At 49.0% G+C, this 20,423-nt stretch overlaps 1 long non-coding RNA gene across 4 annotated transcripts in view; it reads left to right on the top strand.

Annotated features, from left to right (window-relative positions):
* The window catches only part of LOC141133413 (uncharacterized), a 1,430,344-nt gene that overhangs the window by 1,036,791 nt on the left and 373,130 nt on the right, over positions 1–20,423 (top strand). For 2 of the 4 annotated variants that reach the window (XR_012243065.1, XR_012243068.1), the window contains exon 5: positions 11,794–12,415. This is a non-coding gene — a long non-coding RNA (uncharacterized lncRNA). Of the gene's footprint in view, positions 1–10,906; positions 11,625–11,793; positions 12,416–12,583; positions 13,141–20,423 lie in introns of those variants that run through there. The other 2 variants (XR_012243069.1, XR_012243066.1) reach the window with 2 other exon arrangements.

Raw genomic sequence — 20,423 nt, forward strand, 5'->3', positions numbered from 1 at the left:
AAACTTGTCTCTACAATACTTGAGTTGGTGATCAGGGTATGGTTTACCAGCTCACCGGTGGAGCTAAAGCTCCGAACGGTTAGCCAAGTTTTATAGGGAGCATAAGTGGGGTCATAACAGGTTATCTGATTTTCAACGGAGCACATTGAATAGGTAGTCCCATTATGTATGCAGGTACCAGCTACTGTGCCCTTGCATTGATAATGGGAGTGCCACAGTAACATCTTGGTAGCTATGGATCCTACTCTGGTGGTCCTTATACAAGGGTCACATGAATTACCCTCCCCCCTTTTTAGCTCGGCCAGTATCACTGCTATGGCTATCAACAGTCTCATTATAAAGATTTTAGTAAACATTACACCGATGAATATCCTTAGGCTTCAGCTTATGCGTAGACCAACCAGCGCCCGGGGTGAGGTTGGAGAAGAGCTTAGTAGATATCCTTTATCTTCTGCCGTGCGTTGAGCCAGCAGCTTCCAGGAGTGTGTTGGCCGCAGGGCTGCAGTCTGTCTATCTTCTGCCGTGCATAAATTCAGCAGCTTCCAGGGGTGTGTTGAACACAGGGCTGGAGTTCTTCCTTCTGATTTCTCTGGTCAATCTCAGTCTCAAAGTATCTTGGGGATCTACTGTACTGTGCCAGGAGTCTGTGAGGTCAGCAGCTCATTTTACCCTGGAGTGGTGTATCCAGGGTGTCACCTCAGCTACCTTAATGGCTGTTGGGGTAGATAGCAGAACAGTGTAAGGACCTCTCCAATTTGGCCCTAGTGGGGTTAAGTTCCACTCCTTTACCCACACTGTGTCTCCTGGTTTGAAGGGGTGTACTGGGTTCGACAAGCTTACAGGAAGTTTCTCTTGAACCCATTTCCCTATGTCCTGCATACTTTCCCCAAGTCTCTGTATCAGTTCACGGTTAACTACCCCTCCTATCTGATGCAAGTCTCCTCTTATCCTTCTAATGATGGGTGGGGGCCTACCATACAGTACCTTAAAGGGGACAGATTTGTCCTCTTTGTTCAGGTACTCCGAATTCTCAGTAAAGCAATGGGCAACATCAAGGTCCATTTCATTTGGGTTTCCTGACAGAGCTTGGCCAGTTGTGCTTGAGCGTACAGTTCATTCGTTCAACTTTTCCAGAGCTTTGGGGCCTATATGCAGTGTGTAGTTTCCAAGTAATCTTAAGTGCTGTTGCTAATTCCTGGAGGCACTTGTGGACAAAGGCAGGGCCATTGTCTGAGCTTATATCTGGGGATAAACATCTTTTACAAAACTGCTTCCGTCAGTAAAGTACGCAACGTTTGGATTTTCCAAGGGGCTGTCTTTCAAGTCTGGTCGGCTTGCATATCCATTACCTGGAGACAGTCATGAGTTAGGGGTTCCTGTGAGGTGGGGAGCAGAGTGGCTGGGTTTAAAGTGTTTGCAGTCTCTAAGTGGATACAAGGATTTTCACACAGCATAGCTTGATATTTAACCATTCGACTGTTAATAAACCAGTGTTTTCCCTTGTAATCCATTAATGCCTGTACTTGGTGTGGGACTCGGACATAAGTCTCCTGACCTAAAGACAACTTGTCAGCTTCGGCCACAAGGAGGGCTGCGATGGCCCGCAGGCAGGATGACCATCCCTGAGCTACAGTGTCCAGTTGTTTTGAAAGGTATGCTACAGGGCGCTGCCAAGACGAGGAGTATTGTGTCAGGACTCCTACTACTATTCCTTGTTTTTCACTGACATACAAATAGAAGACTTTTTGGCTATCTGGCAAGCCTAGCGCAGGAGCCTGCATTAGGGAGACCTTAATGTCTTGGAATGCTCTGTTTTGTTGTTGTCCCCATTGAAAGGGTTCCTTTTCTCCCCCCTTTGTGGATTCATAGAGGGGTCTGGCTTTTGTGGCAAAGTCCGGTATCCAGATTCAGCAGAATGCTGCCACCCCCAGGAATTCACGTACTTGCCGTCTGGTAGTCGGGGTGGGAATCTGACAAAACAGCTTCTTTCCTGCCTTCTCCCAATTGTCTCTGTCCTTGTGATACTCTGAATCCCAGGTACTTTACAGTCTCTTGTCAAAATTGCACCTTTCTCCGGGACACCTTATAACCTGCCTCCCACAGTAATTGTAACAGTTCATTATTGACCGCTGGGTGCATGGTCATTACAGCCTGATTGACCGCTCTGAGGTCTTGAACAGGACGACAGTGAGCTGTTTCGGGTTTCTGCACTAGGAGTAGAGGTGTATTCCAGGGAGACTGACAGGGTTTTAAAATCCCATAGTGTAGGAATTTGTTTAAGTACTTTTGTATTCCTAATAGGGCTTTTAGAGGGACATGACGCCGACGCACGGAGAGAAACCCGCCCCAATCCCCCACGCCCACCAAGGCGGACGAGAGGGGGGAAAGGGGAGGGATCCCGCCATGCCTTGCAGCTCCCGGACATTGCATGGAGGAGGCAGCCGACGAGATGTGACATCCCCAGAGACAAACCACACAGCTGCACTAATATTGGGAAAAGAAAAACCAAGACAAAAACAAAGAAAACAAAACCAATAAACAACAAGGATGAGTAAAAACCATGGAGGGACATGTAATGCCATACTACACAACCCCTGAAGGGGGGGCAAGTATTTACAGGGCAAGTGCCCTATGGAATAATATCCATCCTGATTCAGTTGGTGGCCCTGTGACTGCACACCTCATGGAGTTCATACCCCTTCGGCATGTGAGTATCCATTTGGGGTAGTGGTGTTTTGGCCCCCCCATATGCATATTTGCCTTTTTTCATAATGCATATTGTATCTCATTCACTTAGAATACCCTTCCCCCCTTTTTCTTTTGTTTTTAGATATTGGTGCTAAATCGCCCCTGAAGAGTGTTTTGATACACGAAACGTGTCGGGCTTACGATATGCACCTTACAATTACCCCTCTTTACTGGGTTCACCAACCAACAAGACCTTACTAATTTACGTTGTGATTTTATGCATTTTATGGATGTTTCACCTTTTAGACTATCTGCCCTGCACTTGTTTTCAGGGGTTTGTCATCAATGTTTACAAAGTACCAATCAGGATGTATTTGTATATGACTTGACAGTCAAACCCATATTGGGACTATTATCATGTTACTATGTTACTATGTACAAATAAAATGGCTTGATTTTACGGTGACTGACCCGCTGGCTTCATTTGCCCACCTCACTCAAAGTCCCAACCTTCCTGTTTCCTGTATGCGTAGGGATGGAGACTCGCGTCTCACTCAAAGTCCCAACTTTTCGCCTCTTCAAATTCAAAACTGTGATAGGTAGTGAGGAGTGAAATCAAAAATTTACGCCCTTAGAAATCCTGAAGGTGGTGATTGGTTTTCAGTGCCCCGTACGCGGCTAGGCTCCCAAAAAGTCCCACACATGTGGTATCCCCGTACTTAGGAGAAACAGCTGAATGTATTTTGGGGTGCAATTCCACATATGCCCATGGCCTGTGTGAGCAATATATAATTTAGTGACAACTTTTTGTAATTTTTTTTTTTTTTGTCATTATTCAATCACTTGGGACAAAAAAAATTAATATTCAATGGGCTCAACATGCCTCTCAGCAATTTCCTTGGGGGTGTCTACTTTCCAAAATGGGGTCATTTGGGGGGTTTGTACTGCCCTGCCATTTTAGCACCTCAAGAAATGACATATGCAGTCATAAACTAAAAGCTGTATAAATTCCAGAAAATGTACCCTAGCTTGTAGACGCTATAACTTTTGCGCAAACCAATAAATATACGCTTATTGACATTTTTTTTTACCAAAGACATGTGGCCGAATACATTTTGGCCTAAATGTATGACTAAAATTGAGTTTATAGGATTTTTTTTATAACAAAAAGTAGAAAATATCATTTTTTTTCAAAATTTTCGGTCTTTTTCCGTTTACAGCACAAAAAATAAAAACCGCAGAGGTGATCAAATACCATCAAAAGAAAGCTCTATTTGTGGGAAAAAAAGGACGCAAATTTTGTTTGGGTACAGCATTCCAGGACCGCGCAATTAGCAGTTAAAGCGACGCAGTGCCAAATTGTAAAAAGTGCTCTGGGCAGGAAGGGGGTAAATCCTTCCAGGGCTGAAGTGGTTAAAGAAATGACATAGTTACATAGAAGGTGAGGTTGAAAAAATACACAAGTACATCAAGTCCAACCTATGTGTGTGATTATATGTCAGAATTACATTACATATCCCTGTATGTTGCGGTCATTCAGGTGCTTATCTAATAGTTTTTTGAAACTATCGATGCTCCCCGCTGAGACCACCGCCTGTGGAAGGGAATTCCACATTCTTGCCGCTCTGAGTGGCTGTTTAGTCAAGTGGTACTCTTTCGATCATTTGTCCATCAGTCAATGTGCATCAGCGTAAAGGGTACAGTGCATCAGGGTACAGCACACCAGGCCACATCAGGGTACAGAGCCCAGTACATCAGTGTACAGGGCACAACATATCAGGGTACAGGGCACAGCACATCAGGGTACAGGTCACAGTACATCAGGGCACAGCACATCAGGGTACAGAGCCCAGCACATCAGCTAATAGGGCACAACACGTCAGGGCACAGTACATCAGGGTACATCACATCAGGGTACAGGGCACAGCACATCAGGGTATAGCACATCAGGGCACAGAACATCAGGTCACACGACATTGAGGCACAGCACACCGGGGCACAGGACATCAGGGCACAGGGCACATCAGGGCACAGGACATCAGGGCAAAGCACATCAGGGCACGGGGCACATCAGGGCACGTTGCACATCAGGGCACGGGGCACATCAGGCCACATGGCACATCAGGGCACATAGCACATCAGGGCACGGGGCACATAGCACATCGGGGCACATCAGGGCACATGGCACATTATGGGGCACATAGCACATCAGGGCATGGGACACATCAGGGCACATAGCACATCAGGGCACGGGGCACATCAGGCCACATGGTACATCAGGGCACAGGGCACATAGCACATCAGGGCACATGGAACATCAGGGCATGGGGCACATGGCACATCAGGGCTCAGGGCACATAGCACATCAGGGCACGGGGCACATCAGGGCACATGGCACATCAGGGCACATTATGGCACATCTGGGCACATGATGGGGCACATCAGGGCACATAGCACATTAGGGCACATCAGGCTACATGGCACATTAGGGCACATGGCACATTAGAGCACTGGGCACATGGCACATTAGAGCACGGGGCACATTATGTGGCACATCATCAGGGTACATTGTGGGGCACATGGCACATTATGGGATCTATAATGTAAGGAAGATAGGGGGCGCTAGATACCATATTATTCAAGTGCTCTAAATAAATAAATAAATCTCCTGCATTACCAAAAAAATGGAAATGTAAGAAAGCTAGGGGGCGCTAGATACCATACTATTCAAGTGCTTTAAATAAATAAATATCCTGCATTACCAAAAAAATGAAAAACATAATAATGACAAATCATAATTAGATTACACATTGGAGTGCCCACAATAGTGAAACAAATATATAGTGATTGATTGTCCACATAAAAAAGTGTTTTGAAGTGGTTTGAAATGATATCTTTCAATAATATCCCAATCTTGTTGCTGTAAACGAAAGGTTTTCCATCACCAAAGGAAAATAAGAAAAAGGAAAACACCTCGAAGTAGTAGATATCTGCTTACCAGATACCAATGACTCCTTTAGTTAAAAAGAGAGTCACTAGCGCTTGTGCAGGGTTGTGCCTGCTCACATGGATGGCCGGACTGTGGTTGGTATTATAGGCATGGATCGTTCCCGTCAAGCTCATTCAAGATAGGATAAGGATACATAGGAAACAAAAACAGTCTCCATAGCGTAAAACCATTTATTAAAAAAGTAAACAAATTAAAAAGCCAAATGGCCGCTTACATTGGTGGGTGCCTACCCGGCACTGGGGCTGCTTGCATGTCAGGGTGACTTCACAGTCAGAAAAAGCCTTTCATGTCTCCTCCACGCTGGCGTGCGTTCCAGCTTACACAGGGGGGCAGCCAAAGGATCCGGATGTTGTTGGGTGATAGGACATGTGACCACGTGGTCACATGTCCTATCACCCAACAACATCCGGATCCGAACGTTCTTATCTCTCCTCTAATAGTATATACAGTATATCTCTTCTGTCTGTTATTCTCAGAGTGGATTAGATATTTTGCTCCCTAACCATATAGTTGGCTATTTTTATTTACCACTGCATAAAGATTTTTAAGAATAAATTGTCTTTTTTTAAAACTTTACATATTAACTAAATTATACACCACACTTTTTTTTTTAAAGTTATTAACCAATTAATCTAAACAGTAATCGACCAACTAATCGATTATGAAAATAATCATTAGTTGCAGCCCTAGTCAGGTTAATATAACCCAGCACAGTGTTCCCCCTTACATCAGAGTCTGCAGGATTACCCTTACAGTGCAAGGGGAACTTTGATGTAAAGGGGAGTGCTGCCGATCATGATGTAAAGGGGAATGCTGAAGAATTTGATGTAAAGGGGAACTCTTATGTAAGAGGGGGCTCTGGTGACCAGAGATCACCTTATATCAGATTGCACAGCATTCCCCTTTACATCAAAGTCTGCAGAGTTCCAACTTGCATTTAAAACGGAACTCTAATGTGGGGGGGGACCTCTGGTTAGAGATGGCCAGAGACTGTGCGGCCATGATACAAGAGATGGCCAGAGACTGTGCGGCCATGATACAAGGGATGGTCAGAGACTGTGCGGCCATGATACAAGGGATGGTCAGAGACTGTGCGGCCATAATACAAGAGATGGTCAGAGACTGTGCGGCCATGATACAAGGGATGGTCAGAGACTGTGCGGCCATGATACAAGGGATGATCAGAGACTGTGCGGCCATAATACAAGAGATGGTCAGAGACTGTGCGGCCATGATAGAAGAGATGGCCAGAGACTGTGCGGCCATGATACAAGAGATGGTCAGAGACTGTGCGGCCATAATACAAGAGATGGTCAGAGACTGTGCGGCCGTGATACAAGGGATGATCAGAGACTGTGCGGCCGTGATACAAGAGATGGCCAGAGACTGTGCGGCCATAATACAAGAGATGGTCAGAGACTGTGCGGCCATGATAGAAGAGATGGCCAGAGACTGTGCGGCCATGATACAAGAGATGGTCAGAGACTGTGCGGCCATAATACAAGAGATGGTCAGAGACTGTGCGGCCGTGATACAAGGGATGATCAGAGACTGTGCGGCCGTGATACAAGAAATGGCCAGAGACTGTGCGGCCATGATACAAGAGATGGTCAGAGACTGTGCGGCCATGATACAAGGGATGGTCAGAGACTGTGCGGCCGTGATACAAGAGATGGCCAGAGACTGTGCGGCCATGATACAAGAGATGGTCAGAGACTGTGCGGCCATGATACAAGAGATGGTCAAAGACTGTGCGACCATGATACAAGGGAGGGTCAGAGACTGTGCGGCCATGATACAAGGGATGGTCAGAGACTGTGCGGCCATGATACAAGGGATGATACAAGAGATGGTCAGAGACTGTGCAGCCAGGATACAAGAGTTGGTCAGAGACTGTGCGGCCATGATACAAGGGATGGTCAGAGACTGTGCGGCCATGATACAAGAGATGGCCAGAGACTGTGCGGACATGATACAAGGGATGGTCAGAGACTGTGCGGCCATCATACAAGAGATGGTCAGAGACTGTGCGGACATGATACAAGGGATGGTCAGAGACTGTGTGGACATGATACAAGGGACGGTCAGAGACTGTGCGGACATGATACAAGGGATGGTCAGAGACTGTGCGGCCATCAAAGAGATGGTCAGAGACTGTGCGGACATGATACAAGGGATGGTCAGAGACTGTGTGGACATGATACAAGGGATGGTCAGAGACTGTGTGGACATGATACAAGGGATGGTCAGAGACTGTGTGGACATGATACAAGGGATGGTCAGAGACTGTGTGGACATGATACAAGGGATGATCAGAGACTGTGCGGACATGATACAAGGGATGGTCAGAGACTGTGTGGACATGATACAAGGGATGCCATGCAAAACAGTGTCGGCTTTGGTAGAAGTCTAGGACGGCGTTAGAGCCCGACATTGGCTGCAGCTGATGAGATGTTCTCAGTGTGAGGGGGGGTGGGGGGTTTCAGCTGGTTGGAACCTCCATTGCTTTACCCCAGTGTGTGCCAGCCTCCTCACCCTGCCCGCCTGGAGACACCCAGGGCCATCTTTAATATTGACTGGACCCTGGACAAACATTTTCCTGGCTCCCCCCCTACCAATTTCGCTCTCCACCCCAATATCCCAAAAAACAAACACGCACATAGACTTATCCAAAAAAACCTTTAATAATGTAAGCATAAAGATCTGGTTCACACTCACTGATTGCGCCAGGCTCACTGATTGGTTGCTAGAGGTTACTGTACAATATTACCACTCAATGATTGGTTGCTAAAGGTTACTGCACATCATTACCTCTCACTGGGTGGCAGGGCAGTATTGTGGTGTGTGATGCAACGGTTGGGGTACACTTGGTTGGATGGCAGCATTGGGGTGAGAGGCTGAGATCATATCTCCCCCTATAATAATAGGGGTAGGATGGGGATGTTGATGACAATGGGTGTGGTGGTAGGAAGCTGGCAGTGGGGTACAGGGGGGATGGAGATAAAGAAGATGATGGGGTATGGTGGTTGGATGCTAGTAGTGGGGTACAGGGGGCTGATGGGTATGTTGATGAAAGGGGTCAGAGTGGTAGGATGTCAGAGGCGGGGTATGGGGACAATGATAGTGGATGGCATGATAGGAACCTGGCAGTGGAGTACAGGGGGATGAAGATGATGGGGTGGGGTGGTAGGAAGCTGGCAGCGGGGTTCGGGGGGGGGGGGTGAAGATGACACAGGGTGGGGTGGTAGGATGCTGGCAGTGGAGTACAGGGGGATGAAGATGACAGGGGTGGGGTGGTAGGAAGCTGGCAGAGGGGAACAGGGGAATGAAGATGACAGTGGTGGGGTGGTAGGAAGCTGGCAGAGGGGAACAGGGGAATGAAGATGACAGTGGTGGGGTGGTAGGAAGCTGGCAGAGGGGAACAGGGGAATGAAGATGACAGTGGTGGGGTGGTAGGAAGCTGGCAGAGGGAAACAGGGGGATAAAGATGACAGGGGTGGAGTGGTAGTAAGCTAGCAGAGGGGTGTAAGCTGGCAGAGGGGTGCAGGGGGGATGATGATGACAGGGGTGGTAGGAAGCTGGTACAGGGGGATGAAGATGGTGGGGTGGTAGGAAGCTGGCAGTAGAGTACAGGGGGGGGGATAGGAAGCTGGCAGAGGAGTACAGGGGGGAAGATGACAGGGGTGGGGTGGTAGGAAGCTGGCAGAGGAGTGCAGGGGGATGAGGATGACGGGGTGGTAGGAAGCTGGCAGAGGGGTACAGGGGGATGAATATGACGGGATGGGGTGGTAGGAAGCTGGCAGAGGGGTACAGGGGTATGAGGATGGTGGGGTGGTAGGAAGCTGGCAGAGGAGTGCAGGGGGATGAAGATGATGGATGGGGTGGTAGGAAGCTGGCAGAGCGGTATAGGGAATCTGGTAAAGGGGTATGAAGATGACAGGGGGCGGGGTGGTAGGAAGCTGGTAGTGGAGTACAGGGGGGATGAAGATTACAGGGTGGGGTGGTAGGAAGCTAGCAGAGGGGAACAGGGGGATGAAGATGACACGGGATGGGGAGGTAGAAAGCTGGCAGAGGGATACAGAGAGATTAAGATGACAGGGGTGGGGTGGTAGGAAGCTGGTGGCAGAGGGGTACCGGGGGATGAAGATGACAGGGGTGGGGTGGTAGGAAGCTGGTGGCAGAGGGGTATCGGGGGATGAAGATGACAGGGGTGGGGTGGTAGGAAGCTGGTGGCAGAGGGGTACCGGGGGATGAAGATGACAGGGGTGGGGTGGTAGGAAGCTGGTGGCAGAGGGGTACCGGGGGATGAAGATGACAGGGGTGGGGTGGTAGGAAGCTGGTACAGGGGGGATGAAGATGGTGGGGTGGTAGGAAGCTGGCAGTAGAGTACGGGGGGGGGGGAATAGGAAGCTGGCAGAGGAGTACAGGGGGGAAGATGACAGGGGTGGGGTGGTAGGAAGCTGGTACAGGGGGGATGAAGATGGTGGGGTGGTAGGAAGCTGGCAGTAGAGTACAGGTGGGGTGGTAGGAAGCTGGCAGAGGAGTGCAGGGGGATGAAGATGATGGATGGGGTGGTAGGAAGAGCGGTATAGGGAATCTGGTAAAGGGGGATGAAGATGACAGGGGGTGGGGTGGTAGGAAGCTGGCAGTGGACTACAGGGGGGATGAAGATGGCGGGTGGGAGGAAGCTGGCAGAGGGGTGCAGGGGGGGGAAGATGACAGGGGGATGATGATGATGACGGGGTGGGATGGTGGCAGAGGGGTACAGGGGGATGAAGATGATGGATGGGGTGGTAGGAAGCTGGCAGAGCGGTATAGGGAATCTGGTAAAGGGGTATGAGGATGACAGGGGGTGAGGTGGTAGTAAGCTGGCAGAGGGGTACAGGGGGGATGATGATGACAGGGGGTAGGGTGGTGGGATGCCAGGCACAGGGAGATGATTAGGATAATAATGACAGGGGGTCAGTGGATGGCCTCATATGCCGGGTGGGATACATATCATCAGGGCTGGGTGTGGGGGGGTTGTCAGTATTGATTTTTGGGGCGCCCTCCTCGGTCTGGGGGTGAAGTCTTGCTGTACCTTGAGGCTCCCTGATGATCTCCTCTCTGACAAGTCCTCCTCTGCAGACGGTCCATCCTGCAGAGCGGATCGGAGAGGTATTATTATTATTATCTGAGCTCCCAGCTCTGCACATGGCAGGAGATGAGAGCAGAGCCCGGCAGAAGGGGAGGAGTTGGGGGAGGGGAGAACACGGAGCCGTCCACTGACCCTGAGAGCTCGGACGGTGCAGTGCTGAGTAGTCAGTCTGATACCGGAGGGGGAAAACTATAAAAACGCCGGTGCTGGGGACACCGACCGGGGACATTCCCTCCATGTCAGGGATAGTAAGCAGCCGGCGAGGCCTTAAGCGACCGTCTAATTAGAGAGCCGCCTCTGGTGACAACCCGAGCTCGGTGTCCTCCTGAGTCCGCTCTCCTCACACGGAACCGGAAGATAGTGGCTGCCATCACTTACACACGTGGCTGCCATCACTTACACACGTGACTTACACACGTGGCTGCCATCCCTTACCCACGTGATCGCCTTCCCTGCCCCACCGTCTCCATGGAGACCCAGCTCTGGAACCGTTATTTCTGCCAGACAGCCTCGATGACGTCACAGCGCAGCAAAGCCTATAAATAGCAGAGCAGGGCAGTAGCCGTTAGTCGTGTTCTGTGCGTCGAGGGAGGAAGTACCATTTCTGCTCTCTCCTCCTTGTCCATGTTCTATTCTCATCTGATTCTAATCTGTTATGAACCAAACCCCATCCGGACTGTATATCACCATTTCTGATAACTAATGGAGTTTATTCATTTTAAATAATAGAAATAGAAAGCTCCAGATTTGGGTATATGTGGGGACAAGACATCGCCTTGGCTGCACTATGTATGTATATATCCTAAATTAACTTCTCAGTTTAAACCAAGCAATTCCATTGCAGGGGCATTATAACAAAAACAAACTCCATGCAGATCTTCTATCAATCTGTTTAATGGAGTGATGTCATTGAAAAGATGGGACTTTAATGGTGCTTTTTTTATGGGTCTTTTCACAGGTACTGTTTTAATATCCCAAGTGGGTTAAAAACACTTACAGGATGGAGGAATAGAACAGGCACATCATGGAAGTTGTAAAAAACAGCATTGGAAGGGGTCACAGCGGAGGGAAGTCTTCAGAATGATGGATGTGTGACTCACTGGATCTATCACAGTCCGCAGCAGGATGAGACGCTGGAACGCTGTTGGAGCCGGCGTCATCAGCGCGGAGAGGAGAAGGACCCAGAAGTGATGTCAAATGCTGAGAGACTCTGTAACCAGCCTGGACCGCAGAGCGGAGGATGTGAGGTCATAAGAAAGGGACGCGTTTCGGAACTCTGGACGGTTCCTTTGTCAACCTCTGAATGCAGCTTATGAGTTGCCATGCCGCCTGCCACCAGATGCAGTTTGACACTTGTCAACAGATGCAGCTTGTCAATTGCCACGTCCCCTGCCACTAGATGCAGCTTTTCAACAGAAGCAGATTGTCACGTTCAACAGATGCAGCTTATGAGTTGCCATGTCGCCTGCCACCAGATGCAGTTTGACACTCGTCGACAATTATTCATTTTGAATAAGAGAAATAGAAAGCTCCAGATTTGGGTATATGAAGGGGACAAGACATCGCCTTGGCTGCACTATGTATGTATCTATCCTAAATTAACTTTTCAGTTTAAACCAAGCAAATCCATTGCAGGGGCATTATAACAAAAACAAACTCCATGCAGATCTTCTATCAATCTGTTTAATGGAGTGATGTCATTGAAAAGATGGGACTTTAATGGTGCTTTTTTATGGGTCTTTTCACAGGTAATTTGTCGGGGCGATGGATGGTGTTGGCAATTCCATTATCACTGCACCATAGTTGATATAGTGTCAGAATGATTGAAGCGCATTATTTCTATTCATTGTCAACCTCTGGTTTGTCAACCTCTGGATGCAGCTTATGAGTTGCCATGTCGTCTGCCACCAGATGCAGTTTGACACTCATCAACAGATGCAGCTTGTCAATTGCCACGTCACCTGCCACCAGATGCAGCTTGTCAACAGAAGCAGATTGTCACTTTCAACAGATTCTTAGATTGTAAGCTCTATGAGCAGGGACCTCTGATTCCTAGTGTATTAAAATGTATTGTATTTGTACTGTCTACCCTCAAGTTGTAAAGCGCTACGTAAACTGTTGGCACTATATAAATCCTGTATAATAATAATAATAACAAATTCAGCTTATGAGTTGCCACGTCACCTGCCACCAGATGCAGCTTGTTAACAGAAGCAGATTGTCACTTTCAACAGATTCTTAGATTGTAAGCTCTAAGGAGCAGGGACCTTTGATTCCTACTGTATTAAAATGTATTTTATTTGTACTGTCTACCCTCAAGTTGTAAAGCGCTACGTAAACTGTTGGCACTATATAAATGCTGTATAATAATAATAATAACAAATGCAGCTTATGAGTTGCCACGTCACCTGCCACCAGATGCAGCTTGTCAACAGAAGCAGCTTGTCACTTGTCAACAGATGCAGCTTGGTGGAGGAGTACGAGGCACCCTCAGTTCCTCAATACTTTGGGGTGGAGGTGTAGCAGGGCATCCTCAGTGCCTCGATACTTTAACGTGGAGAGGTAGGAGGGCATCCTCAGATCCTTAATACCTTGGAATGGAGAGTTAGGAGGGCACCCTCAGTTTCTCAATACTTTGGGGTAGAGGGGTAGGAGGGCATCCTCAGTGCCTTGATACTTTAACGTGGAGAGGTAGGAGGGCATTCTCAGTTCCTTAATACCTTGGAGTGGAGAGTTAGGAGGGCATCCTCAGTTCCTCAATACTTTGGGGTAGGAGGGCACCCTCAGTTTCTCAATACTTTGGGGTAGAGGGGTAGGAGGGCATCCTCAGTGCCTTGATACTTTAACGTGGAGAGGTAGGAGGGCATTCTCAGTTCCTTAATACCTTGGAGTGGAGAGTTAGGAGGACATCCACAGTTCCTCAATACTTTGGGGTTGAGGGGTAGGACGGCTTCCATAGTGCCGTATTATTTGGGGTGGATAGGTAGGAGGACATCCTCAGTTCCTTAATACCTTGGAGTGGAGAGTTAGGAGGGCATCCTCAGTTCCTCAATACTTTGGGGTAGGAGGGCACCCTCAGTTTCTCAATACTTTGGGGTAGAGGGGTAGGAGGGCATCCTCAGTGCCTTGATACTTTAACGTGGAGAGGTAGGAGGGCATTCTCAGTTCCTTAATACCTTGGAGTGGAGAGTTAGGAGGGCATCCTCAGTTCCTCAATACTTTGGGGTTGAGGGGTAGGACGGCTTCCATAGTGCCGTATTATTTGGGATGGATAGGTAGGAGGACATCCTCAGTTCCCTAATACCTTGGGGTAGAGAGTTAGGAGGGCTTCCTCAGTGCCTCAGTACTTTGGGGTAGGAGGGCACCCTCAGTTTCTCAATACTTTGGGGTAGAGGGGTAGGAGGGCATCCTCAGTGCCTTGATACTTTAACATGGAGAGGTAGGAGGGTATTCTCAGTTCCTTAATACCTTGGAGTGGAGAGTTAGGAGGGCATCCTCAGTTCCTCAATACTTTGGGGTTGAGGGGTAGGACGGCTTCCATAGTGCCGTATTATTTGGGGTGGATAGGTAGGAGGACATCCTCAGTTCCTTAATACCTTTGGGTAGAGAGTTAGGAGGGCTTCCTCAGTGCCTCAATACTTTGGGGTAGGAGGGCACCCTCAGTTTCTCAATACCTTGGGGTAGAGGGGTAGGAGGGCATCCTCAGTGCCTTGATACTTTAACGTGGAGAGGTAGGAGGGCATTCTCAGTTCCTTAATACCTTGGAGTGGAGAGTTAGGAGGGCATCCTCAGTTCCTCAATACTTTGGGGTAGGAGGGCACCCTCAGTTTCTCAATACTTTGGGGTAGAGGGGTAGGAGGGCATCCTCAGTGCCTTGATACTTTAACGTGGAGAGGTAGGAGGGCATTCTCAGTTCCTTAATACCTTGGAGTGGAGAGGTAGGAGGGCATCCTCAGTTCCTCAATACTTTGGGGTTGAGGGGTAGGACGGCTTCCATAGTGCCGTATTATTTGGGATGGATAGGTAGGAGGACATCCTCAGTTCCCTAATACCTTGGGGTAGAGAGTTAGGAGGGCTTCCTCAGTGCCTCAATACTTTGGGGTAGGAGGGCACCCTCAGTTTCTCAATACTTTGGGGTAGAGGGGTAGGAGGGCATCCTCAGTGCCTTGATACTTTAACATGGAGAGGTAGGAGGGCATTCTCAGTTCCTTAATACCTTGGAGTGGAGAGTTAGGAGGGCATCCTCAGTTCCTCAATACTTTGGGGTTGAGGGGTAGGACGGCTTCCATAGTGCCGTATTATTTGGGGTGGATAGGTAGGAGGACATCCTCAGTTCCTTAATACCTTGGGGTAGAGAGTTAGGAGGGCTTCCTCAGTGCCTCAATACTTTGGGGTAGGAGGGCACCCTCAGTTTCTCAATACCTTGGGGTAGAGGGGTAGGAGGGCATCCTCAGTGCCTTGATACTTTAACATGGAGAGGTAGGAGGGCATTCTCAGTTCCTTAATACCTTGGAGTGGAGAGTTAGGAGGGCATCCTCAGTTCCTCAATACTTTGGGGTAGGAGGGCACCCTCAGTTTCTCAATACTTTGGGGTAGAGGGGTAGGAGGGCATCCTCAGTGCCTTAAAACTTTAACGTGGAGAGGTAGGAGGGCATTCTCAGTTCCTTAATACCTTGGAGTGGAGAGTTAGGAGGGCATCCTCAGTTCCTCAATACTTTGGGGTTGAGGGGTAGGACGGCTTCCATAGTGCCGTATTATTTGGGGTGGATAGGTAGGAGGACATCCTCAGTTCCTTAATACTTTGGGGTAGAGAGTTAGGAGGGCTTCCTCAGTGCCTCAATACTTTGGGGTAGGAGGGCACCCTCAGTTTCTCAATACTTTGGGGTAGAGGGGTAGGAGGGCATCCTCAGTGCCTTGATACTTTAACGTGGAGAGGTAGGAGGGCATTCTCAGTTCCTTAATACCTTGGAGTGGAGAGTTAGGAGGGCATCCTCAGTTCCTCAATACTTTGGGGTAGGAGGGCACCCTCAGTTTCTCAATACTTTGGGGTAGAGGGGTAGGAGGGCATCCTCAGTGCCTTGATACTTTAACGTGGAGAGGTAGGAGGGCATTCTCAGTTCCTTAATACCTTGGAGTGGAGAGTTAGGAGGGCATCCTCAGTTCCTCAATACTTTGGGGTAGGAGGGCACCCTCAGTTTCTCAATACTTTGGGGTAGAGGGGTAGGAGGGCATCCTCAGTGCCTTGATACTTTAACGTGGAGAGGTAGGAGGGCATTCTCAGTTCCTTAATACCTTGGAGTGGAGAGTTAGGAGGGCATCCTCAGTTCCTCAATACTTTGGGGTTGAGGGGTAGGACGGCTTCCATAGTGCCGTATTATTTGGGGTGGATAGGTAGGAGGACATCCTCAGTTCCTTAATACTTTGGGGTAGAGAGTTAGGAGGGCTTCCTCAGTGCCTCAATACTTTGGGGTAGGAGGGCACCCTCAGTTTCTCAATACTTTGGGGTAGAGGGGTAGGAGGGCATCCTCAGTGCCTTGATACTTTAACGTGGAGAGGTAGGAGGGCATTCTCAGTTCCTTAATACCTTGGAGTGGAGAGTTAGGAGGGCATCCTCAGTTCCTCAATACTTTGGGGTAGGAGGGCACCCTCAATTTCTCAATACTTTGGGGTAGAGGGGTAGGAGGGCATCCTCGGTGCATTGATACTTTAACGTGGAGAGGTAGGAGGGCATTCTCAGTTCCTTAATACCTTCAAGTGGAGAGTTAGGAGGGCATCCTCAGTTCCTCAATACTTTGGGGTTGAGGGGTAGGACGGCTTCCATAGTGCCGTATTATTTGGGATGGATAGGTAGGAGGACATCCTCAGTTCCTTAATACCTTGGGGTAGAGAGTTAGGAGGGCTTCCTCAGTGCCTCAATACTTTGGGGTAGGAGGGCACCCTCAGTTTCTCAATACTTTGGGGTAGAGGGGTAGGAGGACATCCTCAGTGCCTTGATACTTTAAAGTGGAGAGTTAGGAGGGCATTCTCAGTTCCTTAATACCTTGGAGTGGAGAGTTAGGAGGACATCCTCAGTTCCTCAATACTTTGGGGTAGGAGGGCACCCTCAGTTTCTCAATACTTTTGGGGTAGAGGGGTAGGAGGGCATCCTCAGTGCCTTGATACTTTAACGTGGAGGGGTAGGAGGGCATTCTCAGTTCCTTAATACCTTGGAGTGGAGAGTTAGGAGGGCATCCTCAGTTCCTCAATACTTTGGGGTTGAGGGGTAGGACGGCTTCCATAGTGCCGTATTATTTGGGGTGGATAGGTAGGAGGACATCCTCAGTTCCTTAATACCTTGGGGTAGAGAGTTAGGAGGGCTTCCTCAGTGCCTCAATACTTTGGGGTAGGAGGGCACCCTCAGTTTCTCATTACTTTGGGGTAGAGGGGTAGGAGGGCATCCTCAGTGCCTTGATACTTTAACGTGGAGAGGTAGGAGGGCATTCTCAGTTCCTTAATACCTTGGAGTGGAGAGTTAGGAGGGCATCCTCAGTTCCTCAATACTTTGGGGTAGGAGGGCACCCTCAGTTTCTCAATACTTTGGGGTAGAGGGGTAGGAGGGCATCCTCAGTGCCTTGATACTTTAACGTGGAGAGGTAGGAGGGCATTCTCAGTTCCTTAATACCTTGGAGTGGAGAATTAGGAGGACATCCTCAGTTCCTCAATGCTTTGGGGTTGAGGGGTAGGACGGCTTCCATAGTGCCGTATTATTTGGGGTGGATAGGTAGGAGGACATCCTCAGTTCCTTAATACCTTGGAGTGGAGAGTTAGGAGGCCATCCTCAGTTCCTCAATACTTTGGGGTAGGAGGGCACCCTCAGTTTCTCAATACTTTGGGGTAGAGGGGTAGGAGTGCATCCTCAGTGCCTTGATACTTTAACGTGGAGAGGTAGGAGGGCATTCTCAGTTCCTTAATACCTTGGAGTGGAGAGTTAGGAGGGCATCCTCAGTTCCTCAATACTTTGGGGTAGGAGGGCACCCTCAGTTTCTCAATACTTTGGGGTAGAGGGGTAGGAGGGCATCCTCAGTGCCTTGATACTTTAACGTGGAGAGGTAGGAGGGCATTCTCAGTTCCTTAATAGCTTGGAGTGGAGAGTTAGGAGGGCATCCTCAGCTCCTCAATACTTTGGGGTAGTAGGGCACCCTCAGTTTCTCAATACTTTGGGGTAGAGGGGTAGGAGGGCATCCTCAGTGCCTTGATACTTTAACGTGGAGAGGTAGGAGGGCATTCTCAGTTCCTTAATACCTTGGAGTGGAGAGTTAGGAGGGCATCCTCAGTTCCTCAATACTTTGGGGTTGAGGGGTAGGACGGCTTCCATAGTGCCGTATTATTTGGGGTGGATAGGTAGGAGGACATCCTCAGTTCCTTAATACCTTGGGGTAGAGAGATAGGAGGGCTTCCTCAGTGCCTCAATACTTTGGGGTAGGAGGGCACCCTCAGTTTCTCAATACTTTGGGGTAGAGGGGTAGGAGGGCATCCTCAGTGCCTTGATACTTTAACATGGAGAGGTAGGAGGGCATTCTCAGTTCCTTAATACCTTGGAGTGGAGAGTTAGGAGGGCATCCTCAGTTCCTCAATACTTTGGGGTAGGAGGGCACCCTCAGTTTCTCAATACTTTGGGGTAGAGGGGTAGGAGGGCATCCTCAGTGCCTTGATACTTTAACGTGGAGAGGTAGGAGGGCATTCTCAGTTCCTTAATACCTTGGAGTGGAGAGTTAGGAGGGCATCCTCAGTTCCTCAATACTTTGGGGTTGAGGGGTAGGACGGCTTCCATAGTGCCGTATTATTTGGGGTGGATAGGTAGGAGGACATCCTCAGTTCCTTAATACCTTGGGGTAGAGAGTTAGGAGGGCTTCCTCAGTGCCTCAATACTTTGGGGTAGGAGGGCACCCTCAGTTTCTCAATACTTTGGGGTAGAGGGGTAGGAGGGCATCCTCAGTGCCTTGATACTTTAACGTGGAGAGGTAGGAGGGCATTCTCAGTTCCTTAATACCTTGGAGTGGAGAGTTAGGAGGGCATCCTCAGTTCCTCAATACTTTGGGGTAGGAGGGCACCCTCAGTTTCTCAATACTTTGGGGTAGAGGGGTAGGAGGGCATCCTCAGTGCCTTGATACTTTAACGTGGAGAGGTAGGAGGGCATTCTCAGTTCCTTAATACCTTGGAGTGGAGAGTTAGGAGGGCATCCTCAGTTCCTCAATACTTTGGGGTTGAGGGGTAGGACGGCTTCCATAGTGCCGTATTATTTGGGATGGATAGGTAGGAGGACATCCTCAGTTCCTTAATACCTTGGGGTAGAGAGTTAGGAGGGCTTCCTCAGTGCCTCAATACTTTGGGGTAGGAGGGCACCCTCAGTTTCTCAATACTTTGGGGTAGAGGGGTAGGAGGACATCCTCAGTGCCTTGATACTTTAAAGTGGAGAGGTAGGAGGGCATTCTCAGTTCCTTAATACCTTGGAGTGGAGAGTTAGGAGGACATCCTCAGTTCCTCAATACTTTGGGGTAGGAGGGCACCCTCAGTTTCTCAATACTTTGGGGTAGAGGGGTAGGAGGGCATCCTCAGTGCCTTGATACTTTAACGTGGAGGGGTAGCAGGACATTCTCAGTTCCTTAATACCTTGGAGTGGAGAGTTAGGAGGGCATCCTCAGTTCCTCAATACTTTGGGGTTGAGGGGTAGGACGGCTTCCATAGTGCCGTATTATTTGGGGTAGATAGGTAGGAGGACATCCTCAGTTCCTTAATACCTTGGGGTAGAGAGTTAGGAGGGCTTCCTCAGTGCCTCAATACTTTGGGGTAGGAGGGCACCCTCAGTTTCTCATTACTTTGGGGTAGAGGGGTAGGAGGGCATCCTCAGTGCCTTGATACTTTAACGTGGAGAGGTAGGAGGGCATTCTCAGTTCCTTAATACCTTGGAGTGGAGAGTTAGGAGGGCATCCTCAGTTCCTCAATACTTTGGGGTAGGAGGGCACCCTCAGTTTCTCAATACTTTGGGGTAGAGGGGTAGGAGGGCATCCTCAGTGCCTTGATACTTTAACGTGGAGAGGTAGGAGGGCATTCTCAGTTCCTTAATACCTTGGAGTGGAGAGTTAGGAGGGCATCCTCAGTTCCTCAATACTTTGGGGTAGGAGGGCACCCTCAGTTTCTCAATACTTTGGGGTAGAGGGGTAGGAGGGCATCCTCAGTGTCTTGATACCTTAGCGTGGAGAGGTAGGAGGACATCTTCAGTTCCTAAATACCTTGGAGTGGAGTGTTAGGAGAGCATTCTCAGTGCCTCAATACTTTGGCGTGGAGGGGTAGGAGGACATCCTCAGTTCCTTAATACCTTGGAGTTTAGAGTTAGGAGGGCATCCTCAGTTCCTCAATACTTTGGGGTAGGAGGGCACCCTCAGTTTCTCAATACTTTGGGGTAGAGGGGTAGGAGGGCATCCTCAGTGCCTTGATACTTTAACGTGGAGAGTTAGGAGGGCATCCTCAGTTCCTCAATACTTTGGGGTAGGAGGGCACCCTCAGTTTCTCAATACTTTGGGGTAGAGGGGTAGGAGGGCATCCTCAGTG

The sequence above is a fragment of the Aquarana catesbeiana genome, linkage group LG03 (assembly GCF_042186555.1).
Source record: "Aquarana catesbeiana isolate 2022-GZ linkage group LG03, ASM4218655v1, whole genome shotgun sequence".
NCBI classification, from domain to species: domain Eukaryota; kingdom Metazoa; phylum Chordata; class Amphibia; order Anura; family Ranidae; genus Aquarana; species Aquarana catesbeiana.